General features: G+C 34.7%; 1 protein-coding gene across 15 annotated transcripts in view; it reads left to right on the top strand.

Moving 5' to 3' along the window:
- LOC129806520 (zinc finger protein OZF-like) overlaps nt 1-19,899 on the top strand; it is a 56,642-nt gene that overhangs the window by 328 nt on the left and 36,415 nt on the right. The gene's annotated exons all lie outside the window — the stretch shown is intronic.

Here is a 19,899-nt window from a genome sequence, read left to right as displayed (position 1 = left end):
ATTGTTGGGGATGAAATTGAGGGCTCTGCCACCACACCCGGCATAGTAAAATATGTGAAAATTGCAATGGCAAAGTTTTTTTTTCTGTGTGTGGTGATCGATCTCCCCCGGAAGGCGAGAGTCAAGCGCGAGAAAATGGACAAGAAATTTTTGATATAAATTCGCACTGGGCATTGTGCAAAAAAAGTGCATGTGTATGGGTTTGAGACAGCAACTGGCCAGACGAAAGAACGACGTTGCCACTGGCTGAGAAGTTGCAGAAAAATGAAGATGAATCGAGTTTATCTCGAATGTTGAAGACCCTTCTATACGATGAGCACACTCAGGAATGTTTCAATTAATTCCTCCAATTTGCCTGCTCTTGCAGCGAAAATCAATTAAAAGTTCTGGTAAGCCTTGGGGTATTCACTATGGTTGGGGTTTTTATTGATAGTGTCTACGCATCTTTCCGGGTAAAAAAAAAACAATCCGGAAATTGTGAGTTTGCAGTAAGTTTAGTTGACGTTTTGGGTTGGAGATTACCTAAAGTTTGTCCAGGAGTAGGGAAGATTTGGCTTTGCGAATTAAGCGTCTTCTTTGGCTGCTGTTCTATCGATAAGATGTGATTGATTTTGCCAGAGGTTCTAGCAAATCTTGAGAAATTGCATGGGATTTCTTGTGGTGATTGCCATAAATGGGTTGAGGGAATAGGGGAGCTGTCATCTCACGCGGACTGAGTTAGAAGGGCAAGGGAGAGAGAGACTCTTCTTCAGGATGAATGGTGGAAAAGAGTTGGAATGACTTAATTACTGTCGAGCAGGTCGTTTTCGGCTCCCGGGTCCGAGTGAGACAGACTGAGCCAGTGGATATTGATTTTGTGGGTGAGGGGGTGTCCCCACAGAAATGGGTGGTGACGATTCCCGAGACGGAAGAAGAAGAGCTCAGAGTGTTGGGATTTCTAAGGGTGGCCTCTCACAGGGCCAGAGGGTTTGGGAATTCAATTAAAAATTTACAGAGGAGATAGAGGAGGGCCAGGCTTTGGGGTCGTGGGATTTAAATTGTCTTGATACCATCCTCAATTCACAATTTTCTTTGTCACGGCTCTCCTGCTGCCTCTTCACGTAGAACCCATTAGAATTTCTGATTAGACTTGAAGAAATTTTCCTCGTCGGTTCTCTTTTTTTTTGCGCCTGGGCACGAAATGGGAGGTATTCGCTGGAGGCAGGGAATGGAAGAAAGAAAAAAAAAACGGAGGAATAAGACGATGAGGACAAAGTCGTGACATGGTGTGAGAAATTGCGAAAGACAGAGAAGAAAATTGAGGGAGAAAAAGAACGATGGATAGAGAAGATTGGGTGTTTGGGGAAGTTGGTAAGAAGTAGAGCTTGTTATTTTGGCAGATGACGCTCTCCATGGGGGTTTTATGCAGATTCTTGAGAGAAAATCGATTTGAAGCGCGATGGGAAATGCCCTGCGCCTCCCGCAATTCAGCTCACACTGCTATAGACCACGGTGTCGTCCTCTCACCACAATATGCCACCCATTCAGCCCTCTCTGACCCTTCGTGCCACCTCCATAGGGCTATGTGTATGTGTGTGGCAGCCACAGACGCTGAATAAATGTGGCTGCTGGACATGGACCAAAAGCGTTGATCCCAATTGAAAATAGTGCCAAAGGGAAAAAATCCTTACAGCTTCACTGAATTCATCAAACAAAGCATCCATCAGTGGGCATAGGATGTCCAAAATTGTGATGCGACTGAAATTCTAAAAAAAAAAAAATCCACACCCGAAGAATAAGGTCCGAGATTAAAAATCAATCTCTTCCCAATAGGAAGGTTGGATGAGCCCAGAAAGAGGTTTATCAATTTTAACATTGTTGTGGAAAAAGTACTTAAGAGAGGACAATGATTCCAATAAAAGAGATGACCATGCACGTTCATTTGATCCACTTGATGATTAATGACACAGGAATTTGATGGACCATTAAACTTATAAATATTTCTCAGATTCATTGAATGCTCTTAAAATTTTCATCATTCTCTAGAGATTCTTACACATCAGAAACACTTGAGATATCCACGATGGCATTGAAGATTTAGCAATTTTAGTTTTTCAGTCTTTTTGCGAAGACATTCTTATTCAGTAGGTAATAAAAAAATATTGAGCAACCGGTTGGTTAACCTAAGACCGTCTTCAGACTAGAGGTTTAGCCCAGTTCCCGATGGTCTCAAAACCTTAAACAGCAACCGATTTTATTGATTTTTCAAAATCGTCGGTTCTAAAGAAGACTATTGTAAGTCTAAAATGCAAACTTTGTGAAACTATTGTATCATAGTTACGCATTGAATATCTTCTGGTTAACGCTACTTTTAAGCTATTTACAGTAAAATTGTGGGCTAAAAACTCGATAATCGGGCACGCTGATTTTCAGTTTTTTTCTTGTAACTTTTCCAGGAATATCTTAATCAATATAAAATTTTGTGAGGATGTAGATCTAAGGTTTCTGCATCCAATGATACCATCTTTTTTATACTACTGTAGTTAGACTTACAATAGTCTTCTTCGGAGCCGACAAAATGTAGTAGGTCATTTTCCCTTAATAATCCAATCCTAAGTCAACATTTTCCAAAAAATCTTGACTGCTGAGATATGAGAGAAGTTAAGCCATATGGCTAAGCCTTCGGTCTGAAGCCCGTATAAAACTTGCTTTTTCATGTTTCTTAAGGATTAAAAATTCTAAAAAAACATCAGTCAATTCCTGGAGACTTAAAAGCATGGCTTTCCAAGGTCAGAAAACTGTGAGATATTTGATAAATTATGGGGAAAGGCTTAATTTATCTATAAATAACTCTTAAACTCTAAACAAACTCAGACTGATCTTCGTGAATATTTAGCCTAAAACATGCCAGTAATGATTTATCCTAAATTGCCATACGATGCGGGATTAGGAACATCGATTTGAGATCCTTTGCATAATTTCCTTTACCTACCTTACCTTTACTGCCAAATTTTGTAGGATAAATATTTTCGAGGATCAGGCACACATGAAAAACATGTTTTTGGGAGATTGCTTGAAAAATCATCCTGCACTGAGAGAAATCCGAAAAAGTTAAAATAATATTCCGGAAATGTTTATTTTACCCTGCGTTATTGATCCGAAATCGGTGTAAATATTATGCTTTTAAGGTGTTTTAGGGGTCAAAGTTACCCTTTTCCCTGTTAATTTTACCCTTAAAAAGATGTGTAAAATTAACATTAAAAAATGTTGATATATTTTACACCTAAAAAGTGTTGAAGTTATGATGAAAAAAAGTTAATCGCATCCCCGTTTTCTTCTCAGTGTAACTTTTAGAAATTACCTAGGCAGAAATTCGCCGATATTCGAAAAAAAATCGTTGAATCATTCTTAATAACGGTTTTTCAAGGTCAAGGGTCAAAAAGACTTGCGATAGCGTATTTCTCAACCAAATGGTATCATATTTGGGATCTTTGGAAGGTCTTGGAATTCCTAACAAGCCTGTACTGATTCCAATGAACCGATTTATAACCGATAACTAATTTTTATACAAAAATCAATTCAATTACTCCTAAAGTACTTCGGGTAATGTTTAAGTGATACAAGAATTGCTTCAAATCGGGTTCTAACCGGTTATGAACTGATAAGTGATTTTTGTCCGAAAATCAATTTATTTACTCTTAAAACTATTTTGTTGGATCTTTTGAGTGATTTAAGAATCAGTTCAAATTGGTTTAGACCCGGTGCATGGTAAATGATGCGAAAGTCCATTTGAGCACTTCGTAAAGTGTTCAAGCATTTCGCAAAGCTTAGAATGCTTGCCACCTCTTTTTTATTCGCACTACTTTTTTAGCCGATACTTATCTTGACTTTTTGTTCACACTTTTGAGAACTTAATCAGTTATTGCATAATTAATAAAGAAAATGTGTGAATGTGAGTAAAGAAAAAGAATCTCCACTAAATGTTTAGCCAATAGATAACTATTAATCTCATAACATTGACTTGATAAAACAAGTATAATTTACAATACTTTAAGTAAAGTGCCACTGATTAATTAAGGTCTGGTGGACAGTCTTAAGCAAACAAAGCATTAACAATTATTAGCCTCTGTAATTGATTTTTTTGAACTCATAAACATAGTACTCTTTTTTAATGAATTCTTTCCTAAAATCGCAGAAGCTTAATAAAACATTGAAAATTTTCATTTTATGTTTGTTCGTCATTCTGAGTGATGCGTTCATTTTGAGTTCGAGATGTTTAAGAAGATAAAAAATGTGTCTATTTTAATTTTTAAAGACATTTTAAGAATCTCAGACCATAAAATTTATAGGTAGGTAAGCCAAAAATTTGCGAAATCAAAATCGGATTTTTACCCTTCTACGACTTTTTTTCCCATAGAGACCATTTTTAAACCGTTTATCTATTTGTCAGAGCGTTAATAAACGTTTTTTTATTTAGTTCTCGTATTGGAAGAATTATCCAGTTCGGATTAAAACTGCCCAGAAGAGCTTATCATTTAAGTCATTCTTAGTCGCGGGGATATGACATCAAGGTTAACAGCCCACGCCAGTCGATCCTCCGCCACGTCAGGAAGATGTTCGGATTCGATCCTAAGGCGCTCCCAGGCAAGATCCTGAATTTTATTCAGGCACTTTGTTTTAGATCTGCCCCGAGGTTGAGGTCTCCTCACAATGGCTTGCATAGTTTTTCTGGGGAATCTTTCTTCGTTCATACGCTGACTTACTTAGCTCCTCACAAACGGCTACGTTCCTCACTCGATCTCGACGAGTGATTCCCTTAACCGCCCGGAGGTACCTCATCTCTGCAGCTTGTACTCGCGATTCTACTTTTTCGGTTATTACCCAAATCTCATGACCATAGATGAATAGGAATGAACACAGCTTTGAAAACCGATAATTTAGTCAAACAACTAAGCTCGACTTTCCTCACTACGGTTCTGCTAAGCTCCCTCATTACTACAGAAGCCTGACCGATTCGCGACGAGAGTTCTGCCTCCATCCTCCCATCACTCGTAAATAACACCCCGAGATACTTAAACTTCTCCACCTGTTTCAATAAGACTCCACTAACATGTAGAACGAATTTTGGATAATTTCTTTCCGAATTGTCGTCAGGTATGGATTTACAATGCTATAAACCCCTGCAAGTTATAAAGGTTAATACGGTCAGAGTTCATTCAAAAGGTTATTAGAGATTGGAATAGAGTGAATATGTTTGGGATTTTCAATTTACGACTTGTCATTGAGTTAAAGCCATTTCGTCCCTCCATACACTCGTAGATGGACGCTAGCGAAATTGTGTGAAGATATGCAAGGTGGTAATTAACATACTTGTGGTATTGATTTTACAAAAGAGATAGTTATCAAAATTATTCTCCTTTAGCTCAATCGAAGATATCCTTTGAGTCCACACAGAAAAGTCCAATGTAAATTTTTATGTCTCAATTAAAAACAATTTGTCTACGTATTTACAGCATAACTTAACGTGGGTTTCTTTTTTTCTTAATTTTTTTCTTAGTGTGAGAGAGAAAGAGAGTATATAAGTGGTTTAGAGCCAAGATTATTCTAAAAATAATCCACTCACTCACAAACAGAAGAGTGTCGCATCGATAAATTCTTATATTAAAATTATCTAAGGCGAGTAGAGATGATTATATTTATATATATTCTTTCACGGGTGTATGAAAAGGGATTTTGAATGTTTATAAGAGGGACAGAGAGGAAGAGAGAGTGGGAAGAAAACAGATTCATTCACATGTTTCGGGAAATCTACATACCTACAATCACTTGCTGCTACATGTTATTATGTATTCGGCATCAACCGACATATAAAATATGTATACAGCAGAGGCAAAACATAATATCTGTTCATACGTATAACAGACGCTACATGAACTTTTGTTTACGGCAACCTATCTCTACACACTGTATAGTTAACTTTCATTCATTTCATTGAGAAAACAGAATTGGACATGACATATTTTTAACCACTTTTGTAAATGTATAGAAAAATTCTAAAGATTCATTATTATTTTGTGAACGGTATGCGGTTGTAAAAATGCTATTTATTCCTTCTTGATGGGCGTGGGTGAACGATGACGGGAATCGATGAAGTATGGTGGTCAAATGTTGAATGGTCATTGATCTTTTAAATGACAAGTTGATGTTTGAAGATATACAACCAGTATTAGGTGTAAGAATGTCTGAAATTTTAATGATAATTTACACCATTTGGCAGATTTATAGACATTTTACATTTCTTTCTATATTATCTGAAAATTGATTGATGACATTTTCTTGCTTTCACTGGATTCCATCGTGGATTTTCAATTATCTGCAAGAATGAGTTTCTATTGAAATGAAAAACAGTAAAGTATTAGGTTAATACGTAAGTTCGTTCTGTTTAATTGTTCGAACTTCGCGATGAGAGAAATACATTGTCTTTTGGCTGCAATTTGTCGTTTGAGTAAATTACGACAATTGCTGATTCAAGCGACGGTTTATTTATCATTGACTATGCTGCTTGGTAGGTCAAAAAGTTTGCAATAAGTGAAACAAGAAAATTTTGGATAAAATGCGGTTTTATTTTACTTGTCACCGACCTGAAGCTTAAACTTACGCAGTAAAAGATATCAACTTCTGGTCTTCGATGACCCCCCAATAAGAAAAACATTATCTCTAGACGTTTCTTTCATTTTTCTCCGCAACCCCCTCTAACTTCTCTAAACGATGTTTTTTCGGTTTATTTCGAAAACGGATCCTCCGATTTTTTTTTTTTAAATTTTTGGATTTGTTTTAGAGGTGGTTCAGGTGTGCATTTTGTCCAATCATACCTATAGCATAAAAAAATGCCATTGAATTTTTGAAGGTAAAAGTTTACCCACTCTGGAGGGCCTATTTCTTTGATCGATTTTATTAACTTTGATTTTTTTGGAAAGAACTTGAAATCAGTAATACAGTAGACTCTCGCTAATTCGGCTCCTTTAACATCGGGCTACTTTTTAATTCGGGCAGCAGTTAAATTTCAAAAAAGTATGTTGACCAAGTTCGATTATGATTATGAAATGAAGCAAATATGTTCAAATTTGCCATGCTTTATCTCAGTTTTGATGTTATTTTGCATTATTAAGGGTTTTTTTTATGAAATTTACAGTTAATAAGAGCAAGTTAACTTAATATGAATATGCAGGTAAACAAAAAATCGTTGCATTTCAAACAATTTGATACCCGAATTTCTCTCTAATTCGGGTGACATTTCGGTCGCAAATGCCCGAATTTGAGAGAGTACTGTAATCTGTGAAATATTTGTAAACGATTTGTCTTTCTCGAATTTTTATTAGATGTTATTCCTTCATAATCACACTTACTTTATTTGTCCGTATGCTTGCAACTCATGCCAGAACAATTTTCGATTTTGAAATACTTTTTTTCATTTATGAATCAATTTAATCGCTAGTAAACGAGTAAGCATCAAAAGATCATGCGAAAATATTCACAGAGAGCTCCATCTCGTGATTTAGAGCATTCCCTTTCAATATACGTTTTTTGTAAGTTGATACAGCAAGTCAAAAGGTTTGCAAACTTTATCCTGTCCCCGGAAAGTATTAGACATTAGTTTCTGGTAGTGAATTATTTATTTTCCTGAAATTGCTTCAAAGTAAGCCATTTCTCTGGATTTGAAAACAGATAGAAGTTAGTAAAAGCTAGCAGTTTTTTTTTTAAGTTTTTTATGGCATTGTTACAATTGATTTTGAAGTCTAGACAATGCTGATTGAGCTTTTCTGACTTGTCGTATGAGTTCGAAAATACAATTCACTGAATTTTATAATGAAAGTCTCTTAGTTTTATTTTAGAAATTCGGTCGGTTTTGGTGAAAATGTGATCGGTTCGGTTTATAAAATTCATTGTCATTTGTCTTTCCAACAATCTCAAATTCGTGGCTTCAGATATTGCCACAGTTACAGAATCATATTTACAAACAAAATCTCCTGAGATTCGAACGAAATTTGTCATATGGCATTGACAGAGTGTTACAAAATTCCCCTAAAGAATATGGTTCCTGTAGGGGAATTCTGTAATTTTCGTGACATTATCACGCGTGAGTTCGAAGCCTGACAATGCCATTCGAGCATTTTTTTGTCAGATCATATGAGTTCGAAAATGCAATTCATTGAATTTTTAATGAAATCCCTTTACTTGATGATTTTATGAAAATACAGTACGTCTTGGTTGATTTGTTTAACAAAATTCATTGTCATTTGAATTGCCAGAAATCTCAAACATGTGACTTCTAACAACGCCACGTGAGCTGAAATGGCAATGTCACGGCTACAGAATCGGATTTTCGAAAAAGCTCTCCTAAGATTCGAATCCAATTTGTCATATGACATTGCCAGAGTGTTACAGAATTCCCCTCCTGATGACAGACCGGTTCAAATCCAAATTCATACAATTTTTGGTTGCTCAACTAAGGATAAATAAGCAAGTGTGTTCTCTCGTTTACGAGTTTAAACGAGCCCATGCTTCGTTTAGTGGCCAAACGGTTACGGATAGTCATATAGCGATTTAGGATTTTCGAAGAACACCCCTATATCTCATCTTGGAATTATAGTTACCCTTACTATTTTTCTTCAAAATAGCCTTTCGTTTTTTGTTGATGTTCAAACTAATAATACGATCTAAACCTATATCCGCAATATCTTTCAAATGCGTTCATATTTATCCAAATTGGTTGATAAAAACGGTGTAAAATATAGCGACAATTATGTAAGTGCGAAAAAATGCGTTCGAATTTAAGTACTAACCCAAAAATCGTCCACTTGAGTTCTGTGGCTAAATTCACTGTAGCTCTAGCTAGAGCATTGATGGTAGATGAAGCGGGAAATAAAGAGAAATGGGCGAGGTAGTTGTCTTTGACTACCATTCCCTTTTCCCGGAAAACTTTTATTTCAGTGTGTGTATGTGTGTATGCTAGGGAAGCTTTCATCATCTCACTTTCTCTGTCTCTCTTATAATTTTGCAAACAATTTGAGACGCGCATGCTCTAGTCATTAATCCATAACATTGCCCCCGTAAAACTCTTTTGTTTTCACCAAGAATTGCTTTTTGGACGTTTGAATTTTTCCACCCACGGCGATACTTGAGCTGTCGTTGGGATGGACTCTTGGTCAGAGATTTATGGGTGGTGGGATAGGATGGAAAGATAAAGAAATGAAATTGATGTCTGATGGAATGAAATTCGTTGCGGAAATAAGAATGAAGGATATTTTTCCGTCTATTCTTGCTCATCATTTTCTTTTATGTTTTTTTGTAAAAAAAAGAAAATAACGAATTATGGGATTAACTTTTACACAACACAATATCCTGTGATATATTTTATTTAAATAATGTATTGTGTTGGTATGAAGACAATAAGATGAATAATTGAACATTTTTGTTAAAAGATAGAAAACAAGAAAGAAAACAATTACATATAACGTCAGTTCAAGAGAAAAATCTCTCGTGACATTTTCTTGAGTGTTGTTCTGAGATTTCTTTTGATTTTCTTAGGGAAAAGGCATTTGGGCCGAAAAGAGGAAATATGGGTTGGCAATAAGGAGAAAGATGAGGTGATGACGGGTGCGTAAAGTTAAACGTGATCGACGCAGAGATTCATCCAATTTCACCAATCTCTCGAGTGTCACTCCCTTCTTGCCTCCCCAAACCCTCGTTTCTCACTGAGAGTAGAAAGAACACTGTGGATGATGGTGAAAATTCCCTTCGGCTAGACTCTAGTTTCCTCTCTTTTTTGCCAATGTGTCTGGCTCAGTAAATGGAAATGTCTTTTTACCCTGATGGTCGAAAAGGAGGGGGTGTCTTTTGGGGAGGTGTGTATGAGGAAAAATAGCAATGAATAAAACTTGTTCAATATTGGGGTTCGTCATTCTGTGTTGGAAAAACGGAAGGTGGAAATACGTTCTTTTTCACAGTTTTTCTTCTTTTCTTTTCGCACATACATGGAAAAATTGCCAAAAGGAAAAATAAGTCTATGGGTATTTGTGTTGCCATGAGGAAAAAGGATGTAGGCCTTTTGGGAATGGGTGAAAAGGAGAGTATAAGCTTTTCTGGAAAATCTGGGTAAAAATCCCTGATTGCTTTCCTTGTTCGCTGGAAAATTGTCGGTAAATTGAAAATTGTGTGCATAATTTCCTGCAATATTCTCTCTTCTTTCGTGCCGAATGCAAATTTCCTTCTATCATTGATTTCTATAGACTTCATTAGACACGGTGGGTGAATAGGTTTTATTATCTCCTGTTCTATCGCTCCTTCACAATATATCACGATACTACACTTGAGGTTAAAGTTGAGAATCCTTGGGAAATCCTATTTTTTCCCCTAGAGAGTGATGTTTTGTCTCAAGGTGCTCCAGAACTTTGCTGAAAGTTTATCGTCTTTTAGTTTTTGTTGTAAGGTTTACTAGGGTAAGATTACTAACTAAAGCTTCAGGGGATTTTCCAAGTTTTACACATTTGATTAAATTTGTATGAAAGTTCTTATGAAAGAGGTAATAGACTGACGAAGAATATATTTGAATTATTTAAGTTGTCCAAAATATTGCTGAACTTAGCGGCTATCAATTCATATTCGTGTTAACTCCTTACATAGGGTGCGTCAAGAAATCCGGGATTGGTCTGGAGGTTAATAATATCTCTTGCGCGATTTTTCGAGGCTTGAACTTTAATATTTGTATTTTGAAAAGCTTTTGAAACTCTTTTAAGACGTAAGGACGTAGGTACACATACAACATTTTGAGTTGTCAAAATAGTGGAAAAAGCGATTAGAAACCTTTTTAAATTTCTCTTTATTAATTCTCAATCGCAAGTTCTTCAAATCCCACGCTGGGTCGGTTCTAAGCGCCTCTTCAGACTAGAGGTTTAGCCCAGTAACCAAGGGTCTCGAAACCCTAAACAGCAACCAATTTTATTGATTTTTCAGAATGTAATAGGTCATTTGCCCTTAATAATCCAATCCTAAGTCAAAATTTTCCAAAAAATCTTGGCTGATAAGATATTAGAGAAGTTAAGCCATATGGCTAAGCCTTAGGTCTGAAGCCCGTAATACGGGCTTCAGACCTAAGGCTTAGCTAACTGGCTTAACTCCTCTAATTCCTCATCAAGCATGATTTCTTAGGAAATTGTTAGACTATGACTCATTAGATTTTGAAAAATCAATAAAATTGCTTGTTATTAAGATTTTTGAGACCTTCGGGAACTGGGCTAAACCTCCAGTCTGAAGCCGGCATAAGTCGCTGCGGTGTTATTGCTTTCTGAGTCTCTATCACTGCGTATCTATAAGTAAGAGAGAAAAGAGTGCCAGTCCTGTGTGAGAGAGCAAGGATGTGTAGGACTTGTGTCTCAGGGAAATCTGGCTCAGTGCTAAATGGTGTGGTGGCTAAATTGCATTAAGGGAGCTCATTTCCTTTCAGTCCTTCTAATCTAAGAAATCCCGATTGGTAGGTTACTATTATTTTTAAATTATTTTCATTCTGGGTGACTCAGTTAAGGATAGTCATACTGATAACTACTAACGTTTCTCAAATTGAATATTTGGGATCTATTTGGATCAATATGACATTAATTGTTTTTTTTTTTAATAATTTATAATGTTTTCAAAAATTTGAATTGATCGCCTTGCAATAGAAGCTAAAATTGTGTCTGATCCCAACAAAAGATTTGTAAAGCGGCTAATTGGATTTTGTTAAAATTTGTCAAGAGGATGTTGTTTTACAATTTCACAAGATTTTTTTTTCATATGTTTTAATTGATATATTTTTCACAAACAAATAACAAACCTTTTCGTTCACGATGAAAAATTTATTGCACCCTGTCGAGACGAATATATGCAAATTTGAAATTGGCTTGTCCAGTATACAAATTCTTTTGGCAAACATTCAAGAAGTTGTAAATTCCAATTTGTCCTAACAATTACACTTACAAATATCCTGCAACTTTCTCATTTTATAGCAGTTATACCTTACCATTGAAGCGAGATAAAAGTAAAGCAATTGTCGTCCACCCATCATCATGAGAATCATCGTCATTGGGTGGTGGTATAGATGGGAAAGACACTGTGGGGAAGAATGCGCATTCTATATCTTTTCTCTCCTTCGCTCCTGAGTGTATTCTCTACCTAGATATATCTATATATAGTTGATGATTGTGGAAGTCAGTGGCTGAACAGCCCCTATACTTGGTAGGTGGTTGATTTGGAGCTTTTCCTTCTTCACTTGTGCACGAAACACCGCCATATTTATACACACATCATACGTAGCTGTAGTTAAGCATTCCAGAGAAGATTCTCCTTTTGAAATTCCTATATAGTGGGTTGTATTAAAGAGACTTTTGTATATATAAAGAGCACCAAAAAAAAAACTTTTACGGTGAAAAACGGAATACAAGTGAAAAGAGAGGTAGTTAAAAAAAATATAAGCAATAATTGTGATTCTTGAAGTGATTTAACCTCCACATTCTTTTTATCTTTTTGCAAATTTCCCTCCATTCATGTCACCAAGCATTTTATTCTAAATAGTAGGAAGAGATTTTTTCGCAGCTTTCAGACATGTGTGTATATGGGAAAGCATAAAAGTTGTATCATTATATGTTTATGGTTATTTACATTTTATTTCCCATTCATGCGGAGGTGGTTGTCTACATGTAGCGAGGAAGGATAGATATATGTTTTTTTTTATACAAATGCTTTGGATAAGTATATGAGGTGTAATATTTATACATTTTGTGTTGAGAGAATCCCCTTATTGCAGTATGTTGGGTCTGGTCTGAACTGAGAAAGATATAATATTCTGATGGGGATGGAACAAGTGAGACTTATGATAAAAGAATTGTTGGTGCGCGTCGCGTTCTATATAATACATAGAACTTATGCTATATCGTTTCATGTACCGTTTATAAACATGTGCAATGTATAGTAGATGAATATGGATATAAGGAGTTTCTTCGTGTGCTTGAAAACATGTGTTTTATGTTTTATATCATGGCAGACATTGGGATAGTCTTTTCGGCAGTGGAGATGCTTGTTCTCTTGTCAAATTGTTGGTGAAAGTGAAATTTCTTGAATAGTCGTCTGACTAGTAATAACTTTCAGTATGGAGCATTTTATTACTTATTTCTTAGGAAGTATTTCTTTCCATTTTAATGGACTGATTGAAGGTTTGGGTTTTTGCAATTATTATTTATAGATGTTTTTTTAATTGTTCATTATCAAAAAAAAATATTGATTTATTTCACAAGGTAATAAGTCATTTAAAACTCTTGACTAAAATATGTATATTTTTTTACATTCATTGAAATTGAACACAATTTAAAATCTAGTATTTTAATTTGGAAGATATTCTAGTATTTGGCGTAAAGTAATAAACCTTTGAACCCCTTTGCAAAGTTGCTGTGTTATTGCGGTTTAAAAAAATATGCTTAATATAAAATTTAAAATTTTAAAGATACATTTGGACTAGGGTTCAATTACAATATCGAATGGACAACTTTCCTAATAATCATGGGACATACAGAGGAGAGGGTCACCGAAGGTTCGAAAACAATATCTTAAGAGCAGAATCACATTGACAATAAAATGCTCGCCGTAGCCTCACCGTATTTCGTTAATTTACGCATTTTAATTGCAATTTTTAAGCAAATTTTCCATTACGGTATTGCCTTATCTCATACTCGGTGGAACAAGGTGAAAATAAGGAAATCGAAGAAATAAAACGAAAATTCGATAAACGGTGAGCAAAAAAAAATTGTAAGAAATTAATCGTAGAGTTTTCTTGCTCACCGTTTATCGCATTTTCGTTTTATTTCTTCAATTTTTTTTATATTATTTTCACCTAGTGCCACTGAGTATGAGATAAGGTAATACGGTAATCGAGAAAATAGATAGATAGATAGATAGATTTATTGTCATCAATGCTCTGCGATACATAAATAATTAAAATTGCAAATATTTTTCTGCGGCCACCGCCGTCTAAGCGTAATTAACGAAAGCCGTAAATTAACGAAATACGATGAGCATTTTACTCTCAAATGTGATTCTGACCTAAATCCTAAGGAAAAAACATCGGGATATTTTAATCTCGAAAAAAAATCAAAATCCCAAATGGGCCAAAATCCCCAAAGCCAAAATCTCGAATTCTTAAAAGTGTCATAGCTACTTCCACGATTGCATCCGCACTTGCTGGAGGCAAAGGGAAATCTTCTGTGTCTTGGGAAATTATTCTAAACATTTTCCTCCATATAATTTCATCCCTTTCATGATTTTGAACATTCGGGATTTTGGCGTTTGGGATATTGGCTTTCGGGATTTTGGCTGCCACCGTCGATGAGATATGTACTTAAAGCTTAAAAAATCAAATAGTGAGATTCTTAATAATCTCACCTATTTTGTATTTACTATCGTAAGAAAATATTTACAAAAATTGTTCTAGACCCTGTGGTATCCGAATAGACACAGTGTTTTGAATTGAATTTATTTCATTCATTCGCTTGACCTTTCCCACACCCCATGCGTCCACCGCCGTCTCAGCATTGATTCCAATCTCAAGGCCCAAACGGTGGAAATATCCTTTCTCTGGTCGTATATTTTGGTTTTACAATATGTTTTACATTTCATTGGGGCTAGGCCAGTCAAAAAGCAAAAGTTTATGTTGAGATTGCGCTATTATTGTACATTATATATAGGATTACATCCTTTACCAGGACCGTTACTCTATAGTTTTGATGGAATTTACTACTCATCGTCTCCCATCTACATTTAGTATACATTAGACATCCTGTATCATACATAAAAGACGCCAAATATTTCTCGATTTGTCTTAGCTTTTTTTCTTAATTAGAGTTTCAGAAAAAAAATATTTCGTAAAATTGTTCGTAAATGTTTGTGAATTTCTACTGAGAACTTACGAAATGCTTATGCATTGTATAAAGCCTAATGTATAATTGTTCTTAAAAACTATTTTTGCTTTGTAAACATGTTTCCAAAATTAGCTGTAGGAGTGAGTGAAATGACTAGATCTACTCGTAGATCTCATTTACTCTCATTTAAATGTCAAAAATATGTTTATAATAATTCAATTCAATTCAATTCAATTTTATTGTTACAAATCCATATGGGGCCGGCACACCTTTTAGATCAGGAAAATTTCATGAAGTCGAAATTCAAAACCCTTTCTTTCTCACATGCTTTGTATATGTCTATCTCATTATCTCACACTCTTCTTCTTCTTTTAAACATCACACCAAATTTAATTTAGCTCAATCGAATTTGGTATGCGAAAGAACGAGACAGTCATATGCAAAACATGTGAGAAAGAAAGGAATGCGAATTTCGACTTCATGAAATTTTCTTGATCGAAAAGGTGTGCCGGAGCCATTAGATTTTAAATTAAGACTATACAATTCATTTTTGTTTGTTGCAACCGATTCCCTGATGATTTCTCCTAAAGGACATCTATCAACAACTTCTTAAATTCTTTAAATTGAACATTTTCATTTATATTTTTAAGTTCACTTGGTAAATTGTTAAAATTATTTATTGGATGGTAGTGTATTGAGTTTATTCCAAATTTAGTTGTCTTTGGTTTGATATTAATAACCAAAGTTAATACCAAAGTTATTGTGCGTTCGATGTATCTCACTAAAATATTCGCAAAAGTTTGCATTTTTTTTTTACACAAATATTGCTCGTAACTTAATCATTTGACGTGCATTTTCTGTTCTTTTACAAATATTTTTTTCGTAAATGTTCGTAAACACACAAAAGTGTTTGTAAGATTTTGTCATTTGTTCGTAAAGTTTTGCCAGATATGTAAAAATGTACAAATAGTTTGTAAAAAAAAATAAAAAATGCTCGTCAAGTGATCATGTTACCAACCATGTCTGTGAAAAAATACAAGCTTTTACGAACATTTTATTGGGTTACAATTTACGAGCATTTCGTATGTTCCAAGTAGGAATTCACAAACATTTCCGAACAATTTTAAGAAATATTTTTTTTCTGTAAATCTATAGGTTGATCTGCAAAGTCTTACTTTTTTATCCTGATATATATTTTGCTGGTTTAGGTAGCTTTAGCTAGATTTCAGTAATGCAGGAAGATAAAACTAAACTTTATTTTGATTCTATTGATTGATTTAGTTTTTTTGTGAATCGAAACTTGTGTGACAGGGGTAGTGCTGAATATCAAAGAGATTGAGGAATACTAAAATGGACTAAAAATACCTTTGGGTGTGAAGATAGCATTCAAGAAGTCTCTCACTTTGCAATTTCTTGTAATATTGGTTTCAGGTTTTGTGTGCAAAAAAATGCCATCCATCTCAACTGGTTTTTATATTAATTTGCTCTTCACATCTCAGAGTCAGATATTCTGGGAGCGGTGAACATTTGTACGAAGTGTGGGGTTGTTGGAATGTGCTGCTTGGTGTGGTTTTGTGCTTGAGAGAAAAAAAGGCCAAAGTTGGAAGAAGAAGTAGCGAAAGAAGCAAAATTGCCTGAGACTGAAGTGGATTTTGCTGAGAGGATATTTTCGATAGATGTAGGAATAGGGGGGAGGTGGGTGCTCAGTCAGCGGGGTGGAGCAAAAGAGGGAAGAAACAGAGAAATTTATTGATCTGTTACTGTGGCGTCCTCTGACTTTGGCGTTTTCTTCTTGGTGACATCGTTGTTCTGGATTTTCTTCTTTTATAAAAATTTTGATCAGATTTTCTGTTTGTCACTGTTCTTCTTCACTTCTTGGTTTCTTGACCATTTAGGACAACAAAAAACTGATGGCATGGGGAATTTTGTTTTATCCTTTTTCAATTCTCTTTGGGTTTCTTGTCACAGTTTTTTAAAAGAAAGAAGAAGAAAAAAAGAATTGAAGATTATTTTATACTACTTTCGGGGATTCTTTTTGCCTCATAGTTGAATTTCATGACTCATCATTGAATTCCCCATCGAGAGATTTTGCGAAAAAGTTGGATTTGTTGTATATATCTGGTTGAAGTTGGATGGAAAAGGAAGAGATAAAAAAAAACAGAATGAAAAAAAAACTGAGATCCAATCAACGAGTTCTTGAAGTTTCTTGTTCCTTTTCATTCAATTTTCTCTTTTTTCTCCCCCTCAAGTCAAGCCATCAAATGTGGTAAAGTGTAATTAAGTTCAGGCACCATAGTCATTTTCACAGAGGAAACTCTCTTGATTGCATTCTACTAGAATCTGCATCTTCTAGTAAAGTCTTCAATTGATATTACACTGTGAAATTCATCATCAACTTTACGGGTTCTCTAGATTAGATTAGATGAATTAATATATTTTGATTCAGTGACTTAGCAATGTTAGATATGTACACTAACGGCCAAAACATTAAATACACCCTTCGTAAGCTTAAATGCACGTGATTTGGACCGAGAAAACGCTGTAATATCCAGTTCTATTGACTGAAATAGTTTCATATATAAACTTAAGAACAGTTTTAAACAAGATTTGAGAAAATACATGAGCTACAAAATTTATAATTTGAGGATCAGTCAAAAATTAGCTTTTTGGAAAAAATGCAAAAGTAGCCCCACATTCTAAAACTGATCTAATCTTTTAATAATCATTTAATATAAGCTAAATACTATTAGTAAAAATTATTAAGAGTCAGAAAAACTGAAAATAATACCGAGGGAATATTTTTGGTACGGATTGTGGTCGGTTTCCGGTGTGATGTGTTCTGAAAGGGGTTTCTTCTTTGAATATTGAAATTTTCAGCCCAAATTCTACTTTTTCATATATTTTTTATTATTTTTCAAATTTCTTCTTATTATTGTTGCAATTTCATTTCTTTTACTTCATTATTTTATTTAAAAAACATGAATAAAATCATCAAATTTAGTTTTCCTCGAAGAATCCTCCTTTAACTTTGATAAGCGCCTCACATATTCGAGGCATCCTGTTGATCAATTTCTACAAAATGTCTGAAGGAACTTTGCCCACACATCCTGAGGTGTTTCCATCAAGATTGGAGCTGATGTCGCGCTTAATCTCGAATCTTGTGGTCGAGAAAATCCAAGAGAATTGCAATGAGGCTACAATCGGGTGACTGGCGTAGCTAATGCATTCGGTTTATTGGGCGTGGGTTTTTTTTTTCCAAGAGGATAACGATCCCAAGCATTCCTCAAAGCTTTGTAGAGGTTTCCTTCTTGAGAAAGAGAAACGCATGGTCCTAAAATACATGCATTAGCCACCCCAATCACCCAATTGTAACCACATCGAAATTTTCTGGAATTTTCTAGACCAGATGGTTCGAGAGAAGGCGCGACATCAGTTCCAGTCTTGGTGGAAACACTTCAGGATATATGGGCAGAGTTCCTTCTAACATTTTGGAGAAATTGATCAACAGGATGCCTCGAATATGTGAGGCGCTTATCAAAGTTAAAGGAGGATTCTTCGAGGAAAACTAAATTTGATGATTTTATTCATGTTTTTTAAATAAAATAATGAAGTAAAAGAAATGAAATTGCAACAATAATAAGAAGAAATTTGAAAAATAATAAAAAATATATGAAAAAGTAGAATTTGGGCTGAAAATTTCAATATTCAAAGAAGAAACCCCTTTCAGAACACATCACACCGGAAACCGACCACAATCCGTACCAAAAATATTCCCTCGGTATTATTTTCAGTTTTTCTGACTCTTAATAATATTTACTAATAGTATTTAGCTTATATTAAATGATTATTAAAAGATTAGATCAGTTTTAGAATGTGGGGCTACTTTTGCATTTTTGTCAAAAAAGCTAATTTTTGACTGATCCTCAAATTATAAATTTTTTAGCCCATGGATTTTCTCAAATCTTATTTAAAACTGTTCTTAGGTTTATATACGAAACTATTTCAGTCAAGAGAACTGGATATTACAGCGTTTTCTCGGTCCAAATCACGTGTATTTAAGCTTACGAAGGGTGTATTTAATGTTTTGGCCGTTAGTGTATATGCAGTGTAAAAATTTTACGTAAAAAGGAGGAAGTGATGAATCAATGATACATGTTAAAATGTAAATATATATTGCTAGATAGAAGAATGGAAAACAGTCATGACCAACTCAAGAAAGTTTGAGTTGTTCTGATGAGAGAAAAAGACTTGTTCTATACTCAAACCCCATGCCTTAAAGTCGTCGTCCTACACACAACATTGTGAACATGATGACGGCATAATATACATACTTTCACTTATTCTCATTCCCTCAACATATATAACATGCATATTGTATGGTGCCACAACCAGGCAACGATATATTTTCCTATAATAGAAGCGAAGCGAGAAAGAGAGATACACATGATTCTGATGCTTGTACAAATTCTATAGTATATTTTAGTATACTTAGATATTATTATATTCGTATTCAACTTCCCTATAGTCATATGTATATACATATTATATTGGGGCGATATGGAAGATTTGAAAGTACTTTGGGTAACTGTGTCTTTATAACATTTGTAACTTTTAATGACATAAAGTTGTTTTATGCATTTAAATTGTAAATAAATTTATAATCTAGATAGGGAAATCTGAGGCAAATTATGACAAGTTGAAAATTCCAAAATGTGACATCTTTAGAGTTCGAGGACAATAATTTTTACCATAGATAGTTTTCATGATTTTCCTTAAATGTCCAAGTCGAAGGAAAACTAGCTATAAATATGGAAAATTGATGAAGGGTGGCAAAGGGCCCTTGCTTTGCAAAATACGCAAACTCATGACCTTAATCTTGTATTTTAAATGTAATTTTGTATCATTAACCATTTATCAGTTCACAACTAATATGAACTGATTTATAATCCACTCAGAAGTTTGGCTGAAACATGGGAGA

Source organism: Phlebotomus papatasi, chromosome 1 (genome assembly GCF_024763615.1).
Source record: "Phlebotomus papatasi isolate M1 chromosome 1, Ppap_2.1, whole genome shotgun sequence".
Lineage (NCBI taxonomy): Eukaryota > Metazoa > Arthropoda > Insecta > Diptera > Psychodidae > Phlebotomus > Phlebotomus papatasi.
This window is presented reverse-complemented; position numbering and strand designations above follow the sequence as displayed.